Consider the following 25,218-nt stretch of genomic DNA (forward strand, 5'->3'; position numbering starts at 1 on the left):
CAAGTCATTGTTGACATACTGTGTTTATCCAAATTGTTTGATCTGCTGAGCTTGTGCATTGCTTATTCCACACTAAACTTTGTCAAAATAAGCACACAGTTCAAATTTAATCACACCCCACTAGTTGTATGTCTTTGATCAGTTTATAATACGCCTATATTAGGGTTGCCATACCGTCCGGAAAATTCCGGACATGTCCAGAATTTAGTGTTAAATTTTGCGCCCAGAAGGAATTTTAAAACATGCTCAAATGTCCGGAATTTTATGATGGGCGTTTTGGGGGAATTAGAAAATTTTTTTTTAGAAAATTCGCTCAGCCAGCTCATTTTACTGCATCTGTAATCGTACTGTGCAACACTGCCATTTTTTTTACTACGAGATTGTACGGAATTATGATGTAACAAAGTGTTTTCCTTATCAATGATGTTTACCACTTAGAACTTTCTGGGGCTTTGGAACTTTCTTGAACTTATTGACCGTTGTGCTGAATCAGAATTGGTTAGATATAGATCACATGCTGCGAAAATTACTAGAACATTCCAACAGTCTAATGAACATATGGACACGCCATTGCAGTATTTGTTTAGGTTTGTCAGCGAGAACATGATAGAAAATGTAGTTCAGAATACGAATCTCTATAGTGAGCAAAAAACTGGAAAAAGTGTGGATACCAACACTAAAGAAATAGAGAAAGTAATCGGCATGTTTTTCAACATGGGTCTGGTACAAATAAATGGAGTCCGACATTACTGGGAGCTTAGTAGGCTACTTGGCATGGGCCTGTTTCTGGTGTAATGAATAGGAATCGTTTCCGAACACTTATGACGATGCTTCATTTTGTTGACAATTTGAGTGTGTCATATGAAGGAAAACTCGATAAACTTTGGAAACTTCGACCTCTTCTTGGTGGAATGAGAGAAAACTGCCTAAAGCTTACTCCAGAGGAGTTCTGCTGTATCGATGAAATGATGTGCCGCTATAGGGGAAAAACTAGTCCTATACGGCAGTACATCAAAGGGAAGCCAAATCCTTGGGGATACAAAATCTGGGCTCCGGCAGATAGAAATGGAATTTTATACGATTTTGACGTTTATCAGGGTGGTGATGGCACCAGAAGTGAACTCGGACAAGGAGCAAATGTGGTGCTGAAGCTAACGTCAACTCTGTCATGCAACGTAAATCATAAAATCTACGCTGAAAATCTGTTTAGTAGCATTCCGCTGATCGAAAAGATGACGGAACGTGGTATGTTCTATTCTGGGACTATTCGAAAAAACAGGCTTTGTGGCTTGACTCTTATGAATGAAGGGGAACTGAAAAAGAAAGGTCGTGGCAGCTACGATCACAGACTAGTAGAGATATCTAACAACATTTCTGTTGTCAGGTGGTTTGACAATAAGCCTGTCACACTTATCGCCTCATTATATGGTGTTGAGCCGATCCTTGAAGCTAGCCGCTGGGATAAAAAAGTCAAATCGCACAATCTTTTACCTCTACCAAATGTTGTTGCTGCCTATAACAAATATATGGGTGGGGTTGACTTGCTGGACGGTTTCCTTGCACGTTTCCGCTTCAGGATGGTATCACGTCGGTAGTAGGCCTATACATGTATCTTTTTTGGCACTTTTTGATGGTGGGACTAATCAATAGCTGGAATTTCTACCGAAGAGACCATAGATTGCTTGGCTTGCCAAAAAAGACATGCTCAGTCGACGAAAGTTTCAGGTAAAATACAACAAAGCTATAAATATGTTTTGGATTTGTCAAAGAACTTGCTAGTATTCCACTTTGTTGGGTGTTCATAGGTTACCATGTACAAGTATATGAAACAACAAGTACCTTTCACATTTGCAAGAAATAAGAGCAAAGTTTTTGTTGTTTTTAGAGTCATGTTGCTTCAGCCCTTACACTCGCAAATACCACTCCCAGAAAAGTTAGTCGGCCTACGAGGTCTGATAATGCAAGCTATATGCACCAAATACTGATCATCGGAAAAGTTAACAGTCTTTGACAGAGTTTTTCCAAACAAAGAATTTCTATCTACATTCATCTTTGCCACTCCACCATATCAACAATGCTGTCTGCTGATTACCACTCAAGTCCCAATGTATCATATATGCAACATGGCCCAAAACTTGGCCGAAAGGGGTAGCATACCAAAAAAATATGTTTTTGGTTTAGGCTAAATGAGTCACAAACAAAGTGCTGAACAGCAAAAAAAAATTTTTTGAACGTGTTTTTTTAGAGTGGGGCCAACAGGATTAAACTTGCAACAATGCTAAAATGATCACTTAGAGTTGTTGAAGTCTGGGCCTGCGCGACGTCCTACAATAGAATCGTTGCACCACGCAATAACTGCTTTATCGGGATTGTAATCCAGTACTGCGGGACCATCTAACGACACTCGCACGAGTGTCTCCAATGTGGCTGATTTTAAAGAAGTTCGCCACTCCCCTAGAATTCTTTTTAGCAACGAAAAACAACGCTCGACATGATTGTGTTGACGATGACGGCAAGGTAATAAAATAATTATTTCAGTGATGTGAAGGACATTACTAAAAGAAGCATAATTTTTGCAAAATATGATCAAAAAATGTTTTTCCCTTGGATGTCAACCAACCTAGTTTTCCTTTTTAACAACGATTCAATGTCCGACAACATCGAATCGACATAAAAACGACAATATTGCCAGCCGATGTAAATTAGCACTTCGAATTAAGACTTTGTTAAAATAAACGTTGAGAATTACAAACAAGACTTACAGCGCTGGTGATCGCAGATGGATATATTCCATCAATAACAAATATCCCCGCACAATGCAACAGTGGCGATTATGACTTGCTGACCTAATTTTGCGTCACTCTTTGATACTACATGTTTTCGACAGTTCTTCTTCTTCTTCGTTTGAACCTTCTTCGCCACTCCAGGGGTCGAGGGGCTCTGCCTTTTACTACCCTTGGGCAGTGGCGGCGGCGCGGTCTAGATGTTTGGGCAAGTGTCGAGCAGTCATTTAATTGATTTGTTATCCAGTTCACGCACACCATTTGGCACATGGTAGATGGCGCAGTTACAGATGGTGTGGTCTACGGTTTGTTCCTCCTTGCCACACTCACAAATCGCGGATGGAGCCATCCCCCATTTGTACATGTTGGAGCGGAATAATCCGACGCCAGTACGCAGGCGGTTGAGCCGCACCCAGGCCTTCCTTGGCAAATGCATTCCGGTTGGGTGGTTGCTGGTGTCGGAGATGAAACTTTGGAGTCTTGAGGAGTTCTTCTTCCACTCCGAGCTCCATTGGTGGTCCGCCCAGGTAGCCGCACTGATGGATTGGTCTTCAGCGGTTTTCATCAGGAGTTGTGCGGCACGTACAACAGTTAATCCACTAATACAACAGTTCGACAGTTAATGCACGATCATTTTATTGCAAAATTAAATAATTGGTTAGAAGAGACCGGCGGCCAAACTTGGCCGATTGAGGAGGTAGCACCGGCGGTCATTCAAGCACTAGCCTACTTAGCGGCCATGGCCGCAGGTTGCTTTAAGGCTTGACAGTAGGTTACATCATGATAACATAGCATGATGCCCTTCTTTGTACACCGGACACTTGTAGGCTATCATTACTCAATACATAGTGAGCTGATAGATTAGCATTATCGCTATATCTTATCTTAAAACTTGACAAAAAATTTGCCTTTTAGTAAAAAAAGTGCCCTTTTTTCGTAATCTTGACCCCCCCAGTCAAAAATCGTTCCGGCGCCCCTGCTCGCATGTAAGGCAACGTCGACCAACGGGTGTCCCTCTCCCGCATTAGTGTTAAATTCGGTAAAGGTAGTCTTTTATCGAACCTAGAAAACGACTGAATTTCAAAGTTGAGGAAGGGGTGGCTTTAAAGTACTGAATACATTGAAGTTATTCCCCAGTAGCAATTGCTCTGTTCAAGTGCATTATTTGAATGCAATTCTTTTATTTATTTTTACTATTAGGTTACGGTGTATCGAAAATAACGAAGAACAAACCTATCAGGCACACAATTAACGTTGATATTTAATAAAATAAGGTAGAAACATCGAGCAACCAAATATCAACCTTGATTCAATATTTAGCCTAGCTTCTGACGTTGTGCAATATACAGCGTTGACAGAACGTAGCGACTATCATAACAACCTAATATCAATGTTAAATCAACATCACCAAAACAGAAAGATTTCTCAATTTTCAAATATAGGTTACCGGTATGTTAAGAAAATTTCAACGTCAGGATTAACGCGTTTTAATGATTTTTAAACAATAATTCCTTGTCGTGTGCATGCTGAGAAAGCAATAGGAGTAGGACCACACCCAAAAAAAAGAAGGACGATGCATCTTGCAATACCTATCGTAATCGATATTTGTAAAGAAATTGTTCAACAATATTTGTAAAGAAATTGCTCAACAAAAATTTTTTGTTTATCAATAGTCTTTGCTCACTGTTTGTCTACCATTCATATGAATCGACAACAAACTTCAACACTCCTCTTCGTAAAATTTCTGGATCTTCTACTTTTCCAATCACTTTGCATGTAGGAAAACGCACAAATTCCCTTTTTATCCGGAAACACAAAGAGGTCTTTGTCATATACTCGTTGAGTCTTGCTTCGCACAAAGGAGGCTTCATATTCTTTGCTGCTCGTTGTAGTGATGGATTCTACTTGTCCTAGATAACCTTTCATCTTGAATGTTCGAGGAGAAAAGTTCACCAATAACCAATGTCCTGCTCTTATGCTCTTCACTGACAGGCATAGGTGGGCAAAGTTACTTTCAAAAGTAACTGAGTTACAGTTACTTGGCCAAAATAGTAACTGAGTTACCGTTACAGTTACCGATTTTAAAAAGTAACTATAGTTACCGTTACTAGTTACAGTTACTAGTTACTTTCAGTTACTCACAAATCTGAACATAAAATTTTGCACCTGGCCAGCTCTGCATGCAAGTCCAGTTTAACCGCAATGCTTGATATATAGTGTTAGAGCAATCCATGCTAACATAACAGCACAAGCACAAGTATGATACAAAACCAACAAGGTTTTATTTTAAAAAAATACTCAGTGGCTTATATGTTTATTTCCTTTGAGAAATACGAGCACTTCAAAGTGCTCGTCACTCAGGCCTGCCCTTTTGGGCTTTAAAATGTCTTTTCCCAATTGTCGTCGTCCTGTGGGCCTCTGGAGCCGAGAGTCTATTCTTTTACTGCCCCAGATTCACGATGTTCCCGGACTACACTGGAAGGCTACTAGAGAGCAGCTAGTCTTTGGTTTCATCATTCATGACACGCAGACCTTCCACTCCGTTAGGTGGCTTGAAGATGTTACAGTCATTAGATGTCCGCCACGATAGTTCAATTGGTTAGCGCGTCACTTCTGGAACGAAAAAGCTTCAAGATCAATAGCGGCACTGGTTCAACTCTCAGGGCATGCGCTTGAGCTTCGCACGTTAAGGTCTGCTCTCCATTTAGCGGCATCTAATAGATGGAATAATTTCCCGGCAACGAGACTTCAACAATCGGAAAATTCACTCTGTCAATCTCGGTGACCGGGCCTGCGTCAGTGATTTAAAGCCTTTAGTCAACAAGTATGCAAAACTTCCAGGATTAAGACAGATCGTTTAAATCTACCTTGTGAAGTAAGCAACGATCATGCTGCTAAAAGTGAAACTCAATCAATTGCATTCCAGGATTAAGTTCTGCAAGAAGCTTTCCCAGTCCGAGGATAAAGATTTAATCAATCAATCAATCAATGATGTGGTCTGCGGTCTGTTCCTCGGCACCACATTCACAGGAGGAGGAAGCGGCCATTTCCCATTGGTGCAAGGCAGGGCCGGATTTACCAATAGGCTAGACAGGCTGAAGCCTGGGGCCTCAACGTCCAGGGGCCTCGAAATTCGGTTTCGAAGTTTGTAACTCTTTTAAAATTTCGATAAGTCTCGATTTCGAGTAATGGGTAGTAGCCTACCAAATTTAAGTCATTAGTAGAATAGACAACCGAAAACAGACATTGCCGTTAGCTACAGCGTGGGTCAGGTGTACGTCAGAAGGCGTACACCGATGCATAGCGCTCAAGTCCGTTTTCCCGCAATGCAGTAGGCTATAAAGATATGAAAAACAGAAACAAAAAGTTTAAACCCTACCTACACTATAGATCTACACATACACTGTTGGTTTGTGGAAAGAATTATCAAATGAAGAAATAGCCTAGCCTACTGGATAGAGAGAGGCCCTTCTGAAGTTCAGCACAGTTGTGGTACATTTTCTAGTTCCAAACGAGTGTACAAAAAGCAATCCAGGTTTTGCACAAAAACTCTGTTTTTTGCAACGAAAGTCAATGGTGAAACATATAGCAGAGAGTGGCTTGTATATTCCTCTGCAAAAGGACGCGTAGCCTATATTGCTTTGTTTGTAAAAATTTTCCAAATGATGCATCTTCTTCGGCTTTATTAGCTTCTGATGGTTTTGATGACTGGCACAACTCTTATCTTATCCAAGTTCATGAAAACTCAGAAAAACACACAAATGCCACGTTAACCTACCTAACAAGGCAGCGAGGATATACGCTTACTTCAAAGCTGGAGGAGCAAATAAAAGCAGAACAGCAGTAGGCCTATTGGTGGCATGTAATGGAAAGAATCGCCGCTGTAATTTGTAGTCTTGCAGCACGAGGTTTGCCTTTTAGAGGGGACAATGAACGATTTGGATCTTCCAAAAACGGCAATTATCTTGATCTTTTAGAACTAGTGGCAAAATTTGATCCATTTTTACTTGCTCATATCAATCGCTATGGAAGTTCAGGATCAGGAAATCCCTCTTATTTGTCAAAAACTATTTGCGAAGAGATGATTCAGCTCATGGCCAAAAAAGTTAAAGAGTCAATTGTAGGTGCCGTGAAAAAATCGTGATATTTCAGTTTTTCTGTGGATTCTACTCCCGATATTTCCTATACCGATCAGTTAACTTTGATTATCAGATACGTGTCTCCTGTAAACGGTTTACCAAGTGAGAGATTTATAACTTTCCTTGAGCTAAAAGACTACTCTGGGGTAGACATGGCAGATTTCGTGCATAAATAGCTCACTACTGAGGTTCAGCTTGATTTTAATAAATACCGAGGGCAGTCTTATGACAATGCTGCAAACATGGCTGGTAGGCAGGCCCGGATTTAAGGGGGGGGCAGAGAGGGCAGTTGCCCCGGGCCCCCCGACTTTTGAAGAGCCCCCCTATGTGGAAAAAAATGTGATTTTTTTCCTTTTGGTCTTTAAAGTTTCTGCAAAATGCTGTGCAGTACTGGAGTGATGCTACTGTAAACGTAGAGATGGTTTTTCGCGTCGTAGGCGCGAAAAAATTTTTTGCACGGGGGCCCCCCGATCTAAAAGTGCCCCGGGCCCCCCATCAGCTAAATCCGGCCCTGCTGGTAGGTACAACGGTATGCAGCAAAAAATCCTAGAAAGAAAAAAAATTGCAAAATCTACTCCATGTGCAGGTCACTCCTTAAATTTAGTAGGCCGTTCAGCTGTTGATTGCTGTCTTGATGCAGTGAACTGTTTTGGCATTATCAATGAAATTTACACCTTTTTTCAGCTACCACAAAGAGATGGGCAGTTCTAAAATCATTTTTGCAACCTCAATCAAAAGTGCCAAAACATTTGTCAGATAGGCTACTATAGGTGGGATGCACATGCAAAAGCCACGGAAGCTATTTTGGAAAGTTACAGTGCCATCACCAATGCTATCAGTTATTTACACGCCAATGTAAGTGCGAAAGGTGATTCCAGACTTCATGCTAAGAACCTTTTGCAAAAAAATGGAAAAATTGGAATTTGTGTTTATGTTGCATTTTTGGTCCAAAGTGCTAGGTCGTTTTCACAGTGTTAGCAAAGCCCTTCAGAAATCTGAATTGTTAAGTACTTGTGCCGAATTGTACAGTTCTCTTGTAGACTTTCTAAGCAAAATTAGAGATGAGTTTGACGAGTTTGATCAGCAAGCAAAAGCAACCTTGCCGAATATTAACTACAGAGCTGTCACTAGGAGACAAAGAAATGCACCTGACCCTTTAAGTGAACTCTCTTCAAAGGAAAGATTTAAAATGAATTCCTTTATCCCTATGCTCGACGCACTTGAAGCCAATTTAAGAAGACGAGCTAATGTGTACAGCGACGTTGCAGAAATGTTCCTCTTTCTTGCCAATCTGAAAGCAACTAAGGTAGAAATTGTACAAGGCGTAGAACTTTTAAAGGAAGCGTATCCAGAAGATGTTGACCCGAAACTTATTGATGAACTTCTACATTTTCATTTGTACGTGAGACAAACACAAAACCAAGGGCTCACCGGTACAGAACAGCAATCTATTTCCTTGTCTCATGGAGACCTTTGTGAAATTATGTGCAAGGAAAAAATTAACACTGCCTTTCCTAATGTAGAAGCAATATTAAGACTGTTTCTAAGCTTAATGGTCACTAACTGCTCAGGAGAGAGATCTTTTTCAAGGCTCAAAAGCATCAAAAATAAACTGTGATCGACAATGTCTCAAGATAGGTTGTCCGCACTGAGCATTCTGTGCATTGAGAGTGAGAAACTTAAACAGATAAATTTTGATAAACTATTGCATGATTTTGCTTTGACAAAAGCTAGAAAAAAAATTAGTATAGCCTAGTCTTACTCTATTTGATGGCTGTAACTATTTCTTATATCCTCGTAAATAAAATTTACAATTATTGTAACGGTTGTTTGATCAAAGAAATTAAGATTAAAAACAAAACTGCCTTATCAAAATTTATATTCTTTTAATTAAAAATTTGCAACCATGAATGTGAAAAATGAAAAGAACGAAGAGTTCAATGCACTCATATTTTAACATTAAGCAATGACATGTGATGTTGTTTAGAGAGAAATTCTGAGCTTAAAAATAGGGAGGGGCCTCACAAATATAGCCTAGGGCCTCTCATGGTCTAAATCCGGCCCTGGTGCAAGGTTGAGCGGAAAAGCCCGACGCCCGCACGGAGACGGTTGAGGCGCACCCATGCCTGTCTTGGTAGTGTCAGGTCGATGGAGCGTGTGTCGGCGTCGGGGATGAACGAATAAAGTCTGGTGATGAACAAGTGCTGCAATGAAAACAATATTTCCACTGCAGCACTTGACGAAATGGGAATGTTATGTTTTTAAAACAGTTTTTTCATCGGTCCAATTGTGAATCTGGATCCGCTTAACTTGTCCTCAGGGTCCGCTTCCAAATACTCCTATAACAGATTCAACGCGCATTGCTTTCTTTTCTTGTTTTTTGCGTAAAGTGGTGCAAAAAGTCCTCCGTGGCTCTACCTAACACCATCCACTTCAGTGTCGCTGCTACTCCCCTCTTCAGCAGAGCAGTTTGCTTCTTCAATTGCTTAAAGCATGTTCTGTTTTATTTTGGTCTTCAATTCAGCAGTGTCGCTTAATGATCAGGCATTAAACACAGATAAGTCTAAATTGTGGGTGGAATGCAGTCGCAAGCTGAAAGTTCCTGTCCTCGAACCAATGACCAAATCTGGTTTGTATTGCTTCCACAAGAACGTCCACCAACGGCAACCAAACAGCAATGCTGTTGCTGGTTTTAATGTCAGACAATCTTTTTAGAGGCATTGCAAGCGTTACACTAAATGCAATAAATTTCAACTTCTTGAAGGTAACTAACTAACTGACCATAAGCATCAACAAATTGCTTTTAATCGCTGCGTGTTTCTTGATGCTTATAGTCAGTTAGTTAGTTACCTTCAAGAAGTTGAAATTTACTGCATTTTTATAAATATTTTCAGGTTCCTGATGAGGGCTTAAGTTAAACTGAAAACGTTTGACTGTTAAACTCATTTGTAAATATGTAAAATATATTATTATAGTGCTCAACCCTGTTGTATTGTTGTATCTTGCCTGTTTTGGTACATATTGATTAATTGCCAAAAACAATTAATTTAGCCAAATCAGTTATCAAAAATCGCCAAAAAAGAGCCAAATCATAAATATGAAGCTAAACGTCTTAAAAAATCGCCAGATTTCTGGACTTTGGCGATAAATTCGCCAATATGGCAACCCTTCTCCACCAGACCACAGAACAAAAGTAGAACCGCGCATGCGCAGTGCTGCGCCGATACATCTGCGAGAAAAATGTATTATTGCGCAAAACGCAGCAAACACGCACTAAGCAAGACACAAACACGTGCAGAGAAATAAACGGCAATTAACAACTGAAATTTCAATACAAAAGTAACTTGTAACTGTAACTGTTGAAAAAGTGCTAAAATAGGAACTAGTTACCGCGTTTCGTTACTTTTGGAAAATAGTAACGAAGTTACCGTTACAGTTACTCAAAAAGTAACTAGTTACAGTAACTAGTTACTTTTGTAACTAGTTACTGCCCACCTCTGCTGACAGGGAAAACTCCAGTAGAGTTAGGAGTTTCCTGTGGCACTGTTGGTGTAGTGATCAATGTAGATGTAGACTCCTCTTCAGAGTCGTCGCTGTTTTGTGGCGACGGTTCCACACGACTAGGACCATCAATCTCAACTCCGCTTCTTGAATCAATAAAAGGCAATAAAAACGCTATGCCTTTGGATTAATCCAGGTGTCTGTTCAAACTCACCCCAGGGTATGTTCAAAGTCACCCCATCAAAGTTTTTTCGCTGCCATACAAAAATAGGACTTGCAATTAGACCTTTCCCGCAGCCAACCAATGAAGCGTGACGTTGAAAACAAACAACTTCAAGAACTGAAATCGTAGTAGTGAAGCACAGTTTTTGAACGTTTTGATCGAACCATCACTCATTTTAGTCGTACATTTTGTACTAAAAGTACTTTTTTGAGTGAGTATTACAATTAATTTATTTATTTTCAGAAAAAATTTGAATTTACTGCAGGGCCTTAGCCCATGGGCCTAATTACCGCTGGCACAGCGCTATAACCTACTGCACGGGACTACTGAACGAAAGGACCTCGCACTGATAAATTTTATTTCAAAAATATTTGAGTTAACATCTAAAGTAGGTAGCCTAAACGTGTTATCATTTCATTTAGAATCTACACTTATATTGTTTTCGTGCAGCATTTCCGTTTATTACTTGATGTTTTTGTCCTAGCTTACCTTATATGCTTTTGGCGGTGACGATCGGTGAGGGAAAGCAAGGAAAGCAGTGCTTACCTGAGCGAAAACTATGCAAAATATAATGACTGAATTCTAGGTTTAACTTCTTATTATTTTTATCAAGTCTATTTTAACTTGAAAATTACTGTGTTCGTGACTAGAATTACTCGTAACGCTTGTGAGTAGTCTAAGTCCTCACCAAACCGCATTTCTTGTCTATAAATGCCAATTAACGCAAACGCTTTTGTCAGAAACCATCACTGAAGCTCCAGGGAAATCAACTTTCAAAATTGCTTACCCTACATTGAAAAACGCCTTCGTTTTATCCAATCCTCAATCGTTTTGCAAAACGACACCAGCTGCTTAGCCAATCAGATGTGTTATCTGGTGTTATGGTTAAAGTTGCTTTCCCAGTGACGTCAATGCGTATCTCATAGCGGCTGCTTTTGGTTTCAGGCGAAAGGAATACAGCCTCTACGCATGAGTGATTTTCGGGCTTGTAACTATAGGCTACTGAGTACGCTGAAAATAAAGCTGGTTCTCTTACCAAAAAAAAAACATAGATTCTACAATAAGACATGCAATTCCAAAGGGTACATTAACCAACCAGTACTGAAACAGCACAAGTGTTTTTTAAATTCTTTGGGTCAATAGACTGACATCACAAGTTCAGAGCAAACATACTTGTGTTCTTCAAGAATGGACTAGCTTAATTTATAGGCTAATTATTTGCTCTTTACTAGTGCACCAGTCCAATGCATGTCGTAAATGCTTACAGATGACATTGACAATAAGTTTTTGTGCTCAGTCTAAAAAAGCAGCCAACATTCTAGACTAGTCCCAGTTTGATTGATTGATTGAATCTTTATCCTCGGACTGGGAAAGTCCGGAGATTTTGTTTTGGAAATGCTCTCAGAGCGCACCAAATTGGAAGTGTTTTTCAAAATTTTCTGGGGGAAGCCCCCCAGACCCCCCCGCTGGAAGTGTTACAGCTACAGAGTTTGCGGCTGTGTCTCGACAAAGAAACTTAATGGCATGCTAAAATAAGCATAGCAGCTGACTCGACAACTAGACTATAGGCTATATCTTTTCGTTGCTTCTTATTGTGTAGCAGTTGTTATCGCAATAAAGGCTACGTAGCCTACTCATCTATATGTTGTTGCAATCGGAGCAAAAAAAAAACGTGATGAGGCTAGCCTATTATTGGACTTCATGTCAACTTTACTGGGTGGCTTATATGAAACTGGGTAGGCTAAACAAACAAATAATTGAAATCCTTCTGTGGTCGGAAAAAAAGATTAAAACCGTAGCTTCGATTTCATATTTTAAGTAATCACCGACCTTCTGCGGAAAGCCAGTTTTTATTAGATGAGTTTGGGCAAATGCGAAGTGTGTGCCCTTACGTGTTCATCAATAGGTTGACCCGTTAGGCAATTGAGCCAAAACAAGGTTTAAGCTTATAGTAACAATAAATGTTTGTCAAAAGCTGATTGTAGCAAGAATTGACAGCAATAGACAGTTTGACACCGGGTGTTTCGTGGTCTGCAGCTCGTGCGAGCTTTACATATGTCATTTCTACGTTCTATAATAGCCTAAGCACAGAAACAAATGGAAGCCCGAAGCCTCATAATTGTATCGGAGCCCCAACTGACGAAGTTAGGCTACGGCCTTGATTGAATGGCAGTCCAGCTTATTAGCCTACTTCAGTTGATTCATATTCAGTGCAAGTAGGCCATGAGTGATAGGCTGCATTGCTTTTACAAGTAAAGAAGCAAAAAAAGGCTACAAACTGAAACCCACTAAGCCTACTTATTGTAGCAAATAAGACAGTAATTCTCACTTATTATTACAAGACATAGTATCGGTAGCTAAAGCAGAAAGTAATTTCAAGTCTATCAGAATTGCAGACCAACAATGTTTTGCTTAGACATTAACACACTACCAGCAGTTCCTTCAAGCGCCATAGCTTATGCGCAGTTACTAGAGCCCATTAAATAAGTGGCTTATCATTGCATCACTTGGCTTGTTTTTCATATAAAAGTAACTTGAATAAAATTTAACAGTCAGATCCTTGTTTTTTAACGTTGATTTCATGTTTTTACGAAGATTCTACTTACTACTCAACAAGTTATCAAGTATTCACAAGCAATTTGGTGCTTGCCAATGAAGCAGCCAGCGTGATTGTTTTCAACATCACGCTTCATTGCACAGAGCTGCGGGAAAGTTCTGTGATGCAGGATTTTAATATAAACGGTGTACCTCAATCGTATTCACAACAAAGGGTAACTCTGAATCGCCTCCGTACTGGTGTTGGTCGCTTCAAGCACAATATGTTTACCTGGGGATTGTGTGACTCACCAGCCTGTATTTGTGGTGACTGTCAAACAGCACAGCACATCATAAATCACTGTCCAGTGTTTCGACCTGAAGAACATGTGAATCTCATAGACCCTGATATGAAGACACTGCTCTGGTTGCAACAATTGGGAGATGTTACCTGAATTGCTACCTCATAAGCAAGAAGAAGATTCACAACAAAAATATAGATTTTTCGAATGTACAAATTGCAGCTCAATTGATGTCTTTGCGTTTACATCAATTGGTGAAAACCGAAATAAGTTGGACACCTCTTACATTTTCTCAAGATAGTAGACAACGCGTAACTAATAGGCTACCCGCAAGTAACAAAAGTTAAAAGATTTTAGAAAGGAAAAAAAGTGCAAGATAGTTAGTTAAAGGTATAAAAGCTTTTAAAGTCACCCCAGATTTCAAAGTCACCCCATGTTACGGTACCTCTCACATCAGTGAAGTCCTGGACCATAAATAAAACATAGGCTTTTATTATTTGTCCAAACATGTCCGAAATTCATTTTATATAGCCTACTGTCCTAAATCTTCGCGGATTACATGGCAACCTTGCTAGGAAGAACTATATGATTAGCTCAAATGATGAACAACGTTGGTATCGGAGTAGTCTAAGCACAGACAGTCTCTATATTAGCCTACCTAAGCGTAAAATGCGAAAATATAGGGCCGCCTGGAATAAATTGCGACCTTAACAAATTTGGTATCGTTGGAAAGCTTAATTCCTCTAGATTAGGATTATCACTCTCCTCCAACCAGGGACCCTTGGCAAAAAAGTTATGGCCGTTTTTGAAGCAGCACCTTGCGCCGCTAGTGGCACAGCTAATCTGGCTACGCTTTCAGCAGAAACATGGTTGAAATTGTAGCAGAATCAATGACTCATAAAAGTTTCGTTCTTTTGTATTCTGTAAGCTAATAGCTAAGTTTCTGTTACAGAGTTGCCAGATTGGGCTACTTATCGCGAATTGGGCTACTTTTATTTCGCTTGGCGACTTGAATTTGAAGGTTTGCGATTTTTTGACATTTGCGACTTTTTGGGCTACTTTTGACTTCCCAATGCCTAATAAAGATGAAAGCAAGGATGCCAGCGACAAATTTCCAATAAACTTAGATTGTGTGCTAAAAAAAACCCAGATGAGGCAAAAAAAACCCAGGTCCAGAAAATATGTAGTAAAGCGGTTAAAAAAACCTGCGTGCGCTTTCAGCACCATTTTTAAATCATTACACAGAAGCCTCAGAAAGCTACAAATAGTAACACGTAGCCTATATATATATAATTATACAATATATATACATGCTTAATTGCTTATGTTGGCATGGTAGTTAATATATATGTAATATAACTATATACAAAAACAAGAGCTTGGTAGGCCTATATGGGCTCACAGCAAAGATTTTGGTTCAAAATTACCTTTATGGTAAAGCGTCTAGCTAGCAAGGTTCAGTGCGTGTTTAACCAAAATTTCTAAAACTGACTAGACAAAACCAATAAGGTTAGTTTTGACTTTTGAACTAAACTTTTTGCTGTGTGAGTTGTAGACTGCGGCTGAGGAGAATCATCATGCCTGCTTACTGCTTGGTGTACAACTACGATAACTTGGTTCTTAGCAATAAACCCTGCTTAGCCTTTTTCATTTGAACATAATGTTGAAAAGAATAACTCAAATTCACAATAAGTAAATGTTCAGTCACACAAATAGTTGTACTACTCCAATTTTTAGTCATCCACATTTTCATAAAGTTGGATCATTTCTTTAGCATCCTGTACCTCACTGACTGCAGTAGCTGATGCAAAAAAACATTACCAGTAGGCTACCTTATCATTTTTGTGTTGCAGTGTGGACCATTTATCGAAGATCCCAGTGCCTTAATACCGTGCAAGCTCTGTACAAAGTTAAAAACCAAAAAACCTAGATTTACCTAAATTTGAAATAAAAAAACTTAAAACCCAGATGTGGTCAAAAAAACCCAGATCTAGGTGGAAAAACCAAGGTCTGGCATCCTTGGATGAAAGTGGAAAGAATCACAGAATAATCGACTTGCATCACGTCTCTCACTTTCAAGCGTTTTTACGTTTTTCTCTTCTCTCTTTTTTTGGTAAAAATGGCGTGATGACCACGTCCACGTGACCACGTGCACTGTTCCTAGCCAATGGGCGACTTGCTGAGTTACCCAGTTGTTTTGTTTGTTAGTTTTTCATATCTTTATCCTGCATTGCGGGAAAGCGGACGAGCGCTATGCATCGGTGCACGCCTTCCGACGTGCGCCTGACCCACGCTGCAGCCGACGGCAATGTCTGCTTCCTGGTTGTCTACTCTACTTATGACTTAAATTTGGTAGGCTACTACCGATTACTCGAAATCGGTCACTGGATAGAGGCAATTATCGTAAAGATTCTTGCCCAGAGAAACAACAACAAGTGCGGGTGGCTGGAGTCGAACATGCAAGCTCTCGACTGCGAGCCCAATGTGCTAACCACTCGGCCACTGCTGTATTGTAGGCTGAAGCCTCTATCCGGTTCTACACGTTTGTTAAAATGCAGAAGTTTCCCAGGGGTTTTTGTAAGTAGTTGCTATTGTTAGACTTAGAGAGCGAATTTTGTGATAGACTTATTTTTTGTAGTAAAGAGTTGGGTTTAGGTTTGAATTAGTAAACTTTAGACAAGATATGTATAGTTTAATTAGACAAAAACTAGAGGTGTAGTGAGTAGTAGCCTAATGTAGCAAATCTTATTAGCCTAATGTAGGCTAGCTGTGACAGTCTTATAATATTTTAAGTCAGCAACAATGGTAGCACCAGAGTCATTATATATAGTGACTCTGGTAGCACAACAAAGGGAGCTGGTATAAAAGTCCCCTCCTCCCCCCCCCCCCCCTGGTAACTCATGACAAAAAGGAATTGACCAAAACATGTGGATTGAAGTGTGTGAACAGTAAAGCAAAGGTAAAGTAGTTTCACCCTATATGTTTGGTTAAGTCCTGTCTTTATCATGAGTTACCAAGGAGGGGGAGAGGACTTGTATACCAGCTCCCAATAAAGCTAATAGAGTGACGTTAAAACCAATTTTGTGACCAGTTTTCCTCTGGTTAGCGCTACCCAGCGCTAAACTCTTATCGTTAATCTTTATTGTTGGTGTAAGCCAGTGACGTTCGGTGGCTTAAACTATTGGGAAAGCAACTTGGAAATATGCTGCAGCAAGGTAGTAGGCACGAGGGGCGTAACCGTCGGGCGAAGCCCGAAGGCGTGTTGCCGAAGGCAACACTTCCAGCGGGGGGTCTGGGGGGCCTCCCCCAGAAATTTTTGAAAAACACTTCCAATTTGGTGCGCTCTGAGAGCATTTCCAAAACAAAATCTTCGGACTTTCCCAGTCCGAGGATAAAGATTCAATCAATCAATCAAACTGGGACTAGTTTAGAATGTTGGCTGCTTTTTTAGACTGAGCACAAAAACTTATTGTCAATGTCATCTGTAAGCATTTACGACATGCATTGGACTGGTGCACTAGTAAAGAGCAAATAATTAGCCTATAAATTAAGCTAGTCCATTCTTGAAGAACACAAGTATGTTTGCTCTGAACTTGTGATGTCAGTCTATTGACCCAAAGAATTTAAAAAACACTTGTGCTGTTTCAGTACTGGTTGGTTAATGTACCCTTTGGAATTGCATGTCTTATTGTAGAATCTATGTTTTTTTTGGTAAGAGAACCAGCTTTATTTTCAGCGTACTCAGTAGCCTATAGTTACAAGCCCGAAAATCACTCATGCGTAGAGGCTGTATTCCTTTCGCCTGAAACCAAAAGCAGCCACTATGAGATATGCATGACGTCACTGGGAAAGCAACTTTAACCACAACACCAGATAACACATCTGATTGGCTAAGCAGCTGGTGTCGTTTTGCAAAACGATTGAGGATTGGATAAAACGAAGGCGTTTTTCAATGTAGGGTAAGCAATTTTGAAAGTTGATTTCCCTGGAGCTTCAGTGATGGTTTCTGACAAAAGCGTTTGCGTTAATTGGCATTTATAGGCAAGAAATGCGGTTTGATGAGTACTTAGACTATTCACAAGCGTTACGAGTAATTCTAGTCACGAACACAGTAATTTTCAAGTTAAAATAGACTTGATAAAAATAATAAGAAGTTAAACCTAGAATTCAGTCATTATATTTTGCATAGTTTTCGCTCAGGTAAGCACTGCTTTCCTTGCTTTCCCTCACCGATCGTCACTGGTGTAAGCATTATTTTGCATATATTTCTGCTCTTGTAATTGATAGTTCTTGTGGTCTTTCCGATTAGCCTACTGACTAGCCTACTGAATTGATCTACACTCGTGGGGGCACCTTGACTTAGATAACCGCATGGTTTTTTCGGTGCCTCCATGGTGTAGTTTCCATATCAAAAAAGCGATTTGTTATATCTACTGATGTGTACATTGAAAATGAATGTGGAGCTATACCGAAATAAACTTGATTGATTGACTGTAAATATAATCTTTTTTCTGTTTTGGTAATGGTTGTAAAGTTTAATTGTACAGTAGGAACTGATATACTATGCAATATCTTACAATTGGGACATGTTGGAAAATTTGCAACATACAAAATGCAATTTTTCTTGAAAGAAAAACATCGTGCAGAAATTGGGCTACTTTCAAATCCATTTTGCTACTTTTTGTGAAAAAAATCTGGCAACTCTGTTCTGTTGATGTCTTCCTAGGACACGAAGTTGATTGCAATTGCATGCGCTAGCGCTACATGACAAGGCTAATTATGAAGCCAACACTGTTCTATCTAGAAGTTAAACCTTACACACCCACATCTGGTAGGTGTGCTAAGCTTTACTTGTATCATACTGAATTAGTTGGAGCTGGTATACAAGTCCCCCCATCCCCCCCCCTGGTAACTCATGACAAAGAGGAATTGACCAAAACATGTGGATTGAAGTGTGTGAACAGTAAAGCAAAGGTAAAGTAGTTTCACCCTATATGTTTGGTCGAGTCCTGTGTTTGTCATGAGTTACCGTACCAGGGGGGGGGGGGGAGGACTTGTATACCAGCTCTGTTGCCAGGTAAGGAACTCTACCCTAATTTGAGAAAAGTTTAAAGCTGTTGTAAACAAAAACTTGTAGGCTTTATATTTTGGAAATTTTTTTAGTCCTGGGAAAAGATCAAAATCCTAACTTTATTCCTAACTCTAACCCTTTCCTAACTTTAATCCTAACTCTGGCAACACCTGATTATAACCATGGCAACAAGTGTGTAAAAATAGCCACTTCCTTTTTTACATTTCAAGATAACATTTTAAGCTTTCCTGGTCCGAGGATAAAAATTCAATCAATCAAGTACCACCTACAAGACCTGGGTGTACTCAATAGTGGTATATGAACCACCATTTTAGAATAAGTTACAAACCCACTAGGTTTCTGACAGCTCATGATACAGGCTGCAATGCTGTTAGAGCTTGATTAAGTATATAGGGATAGGCTAGGGTCATGCGGGGTCAAACGGGACACTTTTTCAGTTTTTTGAATGCCACATAAAACCTATGATGAAATTTAAAAAAAAAATATTTACCACAGAGCATTACACCTTTCAGCAATAAAATAAGACATTTTTCAGAAAAATTAAAAACTTGCAAAGACATAAAAAAATGTGCTAAGCTGGGGTAGGTGTGGCCCATTTGACCCCATCAGCTGTGGGGTCAAATGGGCCACAACTTCTATACGTCTAAATGGTAAGGAAAGAACTTCATTTTTGCTATTTTATCACAGACCTGTTGGGTGGCATGTATTTTGTTCAAGTGATGCTCAACAATTTTAGCAATAAAGGCCTTCTACGCCCTTTTCAGATAAAGGTAGAACACATAATTTGCACTGCTCTTTTTTGCAACTAAAATTGAACGATATGAATAAGGAAACATTTTACAAATGTTCAATTTTAAACGAGCAGTCATAAACAGAGTTGAAGGGGTCAAGTCAAACAGCAGGGTGTATAGTTGACAATTGAAATAGGATAATATACAATAGGGTGATTCATGAATTGGGGAAAAATTAAAAGTTTGAAATTCAAATCGGGCACCCTCTCGCATCATGTCAATACCTGAAAAAATAATCCTGTCAAATTTTTGGGGCAACTGAAAACATTTTTAAGGTTGCTACCTACTTTGAAAGCTTCACAGAATACACTAATAGCAACACGGGATTACATGATAGGAATATAATGACAAAATTACTCAAAATTAATTAGTTCAGTGTTGACAGATGTCCAGAATGTTATTAGTTATAGTTATTGCATCAGTGTAGACTTATTCCTATCTGGATACAGCTGTGTGAAGTTTTAGACTGTCATGAGGAGGAACTACTTTTGCTCTTTGTCATCAGTGTGCAGAAAATTGTATTTGCTCATCACGCTCAAATTTGTATTCGCCACACTACATTCAGTTATGTCATTCACAACTCTCATACCAAGTAGAGTCGATTTTGTAGCAATGTAGGTGTCATTGGGTTCCTAAAGAGGTGGGTCTTGACTCAAAAAGTCAAAATGCAGTTCAGTATTTTTTTTATATCGTGTGTTGTTTGCTGTGATGAAGTCCTGCAATTCTTTCCTATTGACAGTCATTAAGTCCACAATGGCACGTTTAGAAGGGTTCTCAAATCTTGGACTTTTCAAAGCCTTTACCACTTTCAGTTTATGCTTTCTATTTTCTTTTTGCTCAAAGAGAAAAGGCATGTCTAGGGCTAATCATGCAACCAACAGCTATGTCTAGGCCTGTTTACCTAAAAAATACCATATAAATTAAATAGAATTAAAAAAGTTATGCAAATGAGCTATAACTTGTCAAAAAGTCAATGTGGCCCATTTGACCCCATTTTATTTAAACAGAAAAATTACAAAAAGTAAAAAAGTGGGACTATTAATATTTTCAACATACTAATTCAGCATTCTGGGGTGAATGCTGTTTAGTAAATTTTCATTCCAGCTTAATTAGTTTTTGAGGTATACCAAAGTTTTTTTGGTAAATTTTCAAATTTTAATATTTTCACATTTTTTGGCCACTTTTTGCATCATCTAAACTATATTTTCCAAATGTACATCTGTGTTTGTATTACATGATGCAAATCTATGGGAAAGCAGCTTTAAAATGAGCTATTAACTTCCGATTTTGGAAAAGAATAAGTAGGAAAAAAAATGTGATAAGTAAACAGAGTAACAGAATGGCCCGTTTGCCCCCGCGTCCCATTTGACCCCGCTTGACCCTATTCATTTTACACATTAAATGTACCGTATGTATCTTTGTACTGTAGCATAATTAAAATGCTAATTAATGTATTTCTGTTTCAGGAATAATCTAATACTATATTTTGTAGCAATGAAAGAAATTGTTAAACAAGCTCAGACAATAAAAGTGAAAACATTATTTTTTGCTATATTTGGCTTTGCTTTCACATCTTGGTTGTACACTTATTTATATGCTGACAAATATCATTTTCACAATATTCCTGATAAGTCAGTTGAAATACAAAAGTATTGTTTGGATCACTTTTTGTCTATCTTTCGAAAGCACAAAGTCCCATTGCTTCTTTTTGATATTGATATTTTGCCAGAATTGTTTCAAGCTCGTCCAAAATCTTGGCACAAATCTACTCACAGATGCAAAACTTTGTGCAAGTTTCACCCTGAGGACAAAAATGTTATAACATTTGCAATACAAGGTTCAAAGTTTAATGGAAAAAATGAGATGATCATGAAAGATCTAAAATCTGACGGTTATGCTGTTCATCTATCTTTGGATGTAGATCCACGATTGTTAGCTGTGGATAGTCCTGTTCAGTATATACCAACATACTTATGGGTAGCTAAAAATGACCATGTCATTCATGTAGCGTTTTTACATGAGCGGTTGGGAAGTTATATGTGGATTGGTCCAGTTAGACCTAATGATTGGAAAACAACTGTTAAAATGCTTGCACCAGCATTGACCGATGGTTGGCACAGTATGGAAAGAATTGGTGCTAAATTTCCAACGTATGCTCAAGCGTTAGAAAAGTCAAACCGTTTTCTTGGTCTACCTTTGGAAATAGATGGACATAAAGTAAATGTACCATATCACATTCGTGCATTTTTGGATGAATATAGAAATTCGCGATTCATAGAATGTGATTATGAAAGAGCCAGAGAATACAAGCAAAACTATGAGATCACTTTATCACCCAAAGAAATACAGTTTAAAAATAATGCAAAGAAATTAATATTAAAAGCACAAAAAGTCTTAGATGGATTGAAGATACCGTTTTGGCTGAGTAGTGGGACTTGCTTAGGCTGGTATCGACAATGTGACATCATTCCTTACACCACAGATGTTGATTTTGGAGTTTTAATTTATGATTACAACATGAAAATCCATGAAGAAATGCATGATGCTGGATTAAATTTAGTGCATAAATTTGGAAAAGTGGATGACAGTCTTGAATTATCTTTTATAGGAGAAGAGGACATCAAACTGGATATCTTTTTTTTTTATGAAGATGTTGATTATTATTGGAATGGTGGAACTCAGGCACATGATGGCCGGAGGTACAAATATAAGTTTCCAAAGTTTAAACTCTGTTGGACCGAGTTTTTGGAAATAAAAATAAGAGTTCCCTGCAATCCTGATAAGTACATCAAAGCAAATTATGGAAAAGGTTGGATGATACCGGACAAAAACTGGTTGTGGAATCATCACCCTCCTAACATGGAGACTAATGGAAAATGGAGTGAACGTGACATGGATGTCGCTGTTCAGGTTTTTGAAAAAGATGTGAAGCAAAACACTGCTCCTGTAGCCATTGAAAATAATTTAAAAGAAACCTAATTTTACTCCCGTTTTTGGTTATTGGCAACAAGAACATTTTGATACATACACAAAAAATCCTGTGCTGAAGGGAAATTTTAATAATGTACGCACTGCATTAGCATTTTCTTAATCATTGAGCTCCGTCTTTATCTTCAGGTGCAACATTCACTGCTACTTTTTTAATAACTTTTGCAACACGTTCTTGCCATATTCACTTCAAATAATGCTTTTGAAGGTGCATGCAACTCTTTCTATGTGTCTAGTTTTCATATACGTAGTACTCATTTCCGAGGGTTGCTTAGTGATGCTAAGACTGTATGTCCACTGTCTCCAGGGGGGGTCCACGTCTTTTAGGCGCTGACAGTTAGGCGCTGGTCTAATAGGCACGCACACTGTGGCGTCTGGATATTTAGGTGCGGAGCACTGTGGCGCCCGGTCATTTAGGTGCTATTCCTAGTAAAGTCTGTAGATTGTATCAGCTTGGTAGGTAGGGGCGTAGGGCAATGCTTTTCACACAAAATATTATATTGAACAGGAAAAAAAATTGTTTTGTTAATGCGTGTGCGTTGTTGGTCATGGCTTCAGTGAGTGAAGTTGCTGAGTAATGCTGAGCGGCAGCGCTTACTGCTGAGTAATAGTGTATTCAGGTAGGCTATTTTTCAACATAAATGCTTTTCTTGACTAGGTCAATAGTAAACCAGTGCTTGTTTGTTAAATGACTTTCAAAATGTTTAAAAGCGCACAACTTTGATTAATTAATGCTATAATGTGTACAAACTTGAGATGTCCAAAGCGGTTAAGCTATAGCCTGAAAAACTGTAGCCTACATTAAAAACTATGTATTAGATAGATTTTCCTATTAGTTTACATGTAATGTTTTAGTTTACATGTTTTAGTTAATAAAATTTTAACCACCCGCTTCAATATAGGCCACGGTATGATATTTTTTTTACTGATGTTTAGTGTAGTTATTATTTGACTCTTTCGCAACCACCGAGGTCAAGACGTTTAATCTAAATAGTACCAGACATTTTTCACACAAATCTGTTGTATTTACTCCGTAAAAAACATCTCATGTGATCGACATAGACGCACAATCTTGACATCAAATGAAAGCATACATCTTCAGCTATCCGAAGATGCAAAGCTTTGCAATAAAATTTAAAACATTCAATGTACAACTAGCAACTTTCCACACGGTATTTTTTCTAATTTCTAAAAAAATTAAAAATTGGCAAAAAAGTGTAGCCTACTTCATTATAATCCTTACTACCCAAGCATGATACAATAATATGAAAATATATGTAGTTTAATCGAATGCCAAAACAATTCTGCACATGAGAAAAATTTCATCTGCCATCATTTACATTTTTTTTTTGCTTGAAATAGGCTACCTTTCAACCTTGGACGTAGGGATACTTGGGGATACTTCCTTGGTCATCATGGCAAAAATCCCAAGACGTGTGTATACGTCCGTGGTCGCGAAAGAGTTAACTAAAAATGAACTCAATAATGTTCGGAAGCTTGAATGATTTATTGATAAAGCTTTCACCAACGCAAACCTGGACTAACAACAAATAAAACAATAATAAATCAATAAAACAACAATATATTTTTCTGTTCAATATAACATTTTGTGTGAAAAGCATTGCCGGTTTAAGCAGCTTCACTCACGGAAGTCAGGATATAATTTTCTGCCAAGCTGATACAATCTACAGACTTTACTAGGAATAGCACCTAATAGTCTTGGCGGACCGCATAAATTTTTTCACTCTACTCATTTTGTCCTTGAAATTTGACTTAAGCGTGAATGTATATTGTAGGATAACCAGTCACTAAAGGTTTTTGGTTATATGTGCAACTCCAACTGCCCAACAAATAATAATAATTTATTTAACACCAACTGGGTGCTAAATGACGTCAATATAAAGTTTCCATAACTGGCGATTTTCTGCCAACTGTCGCAGATCGCAGTTCTTCCTTGCTGTGCTTTGTAAGAGATCGAACCCTTCGCATGAATGTTTCTGCTGGTCTTCTTTAATTTCGTTTGCCTTTGATCAGTTTTGATAACAGGAGAGTTTCATTACGGTATAAACTGAGTTTATCGGGTGACGTATTCTATGTCCCAACCAGAGAAGTTGACGTTTGAGACTTGTTGAAGCAGGAGAGTTTCTCCTACAGCACCATATAACAAGTTATTGTGAATATGTTCAGTCCATGAAATGTTGAAAATTCTTCTTAATGATTCTGTGTGGAAATGTGTTAATAGTATTTTGAAGTTTTAATAGTGGTTTCCATAATCCACAGGCATAAGTAAAAACGGGAAGAACAAGTGTTTGGTATAGCTTGAGCTTTATGATCACAAACCAAGTCAATCACGAGACTTGTTGGTCTTGCAGACTAAATTGCATTATATACGATTTAATTCCAAGATTTAAAAAAGTTTTGGAAACCTTTCCACAAGATGTAACTTATGAGCCCAGTCGGGGACCAGATATTGTTCCTGTGAGCTGCATCACACTTTGAGCACCCCTGGTCAAGTCTATTTTAATTCTCTGTCAGCGTTGGTTTTTTAATACGTTGTTGATTTTTACTAAAAACTATTTTATTATTCTTTGGTGGCCATCATGTCTTACCTAACCACTGTGGGGGTATCTTGTTTGTTGCAAACGCAATCAAGACATTCACTGTAGGCTATTGTTCGTTTTGTTTTCATGTTAGTTCGTTAGTGTTAATGATGCGTTATTGACTGTTATTTATTAAATTATTCTGTTTTTTAAATTTAAGTGCTTGTTTTCCCATTTTTTGTAAAAAGTGTGCGATTTTCTATTTCATGGGTGGTGAAACCTTTTGAGGAAATCAACACCAGTCTTAAGCAAGTACCTCTGTAA

General features: G+C 38.6%; 1 pseudogene; it reads left to right on the forward strand.

Annotated features, from left to right (window-relative positions):
• Positions 1 to 20,840: 20,840 nt before the first annotated feature.
• Positions 20,841 to 25,156, forward strand: LOC145772740 (ribitol-5-phosphate transferase FKTN pseudogene; annotated as a pseudogene).
• The last annotated feature ends 62 nt before the right edge of the window (positions 25,157 to 25,218 follow it).

The sequence above is a fragment of the Aplidium turbinatum genome, chromosome 6, assembly GCF_918807975.1.
Source record: "Aplidium turbinatum chromosome 6, kaAplTurb1.1, whole genome shotgun sequence".
NCBI lineage: Eukaryota > Metazoa > Chordata > Ascidiacea > Aplousobranchia > Polyclinidae > Aplidium > Aplidium turbinatum.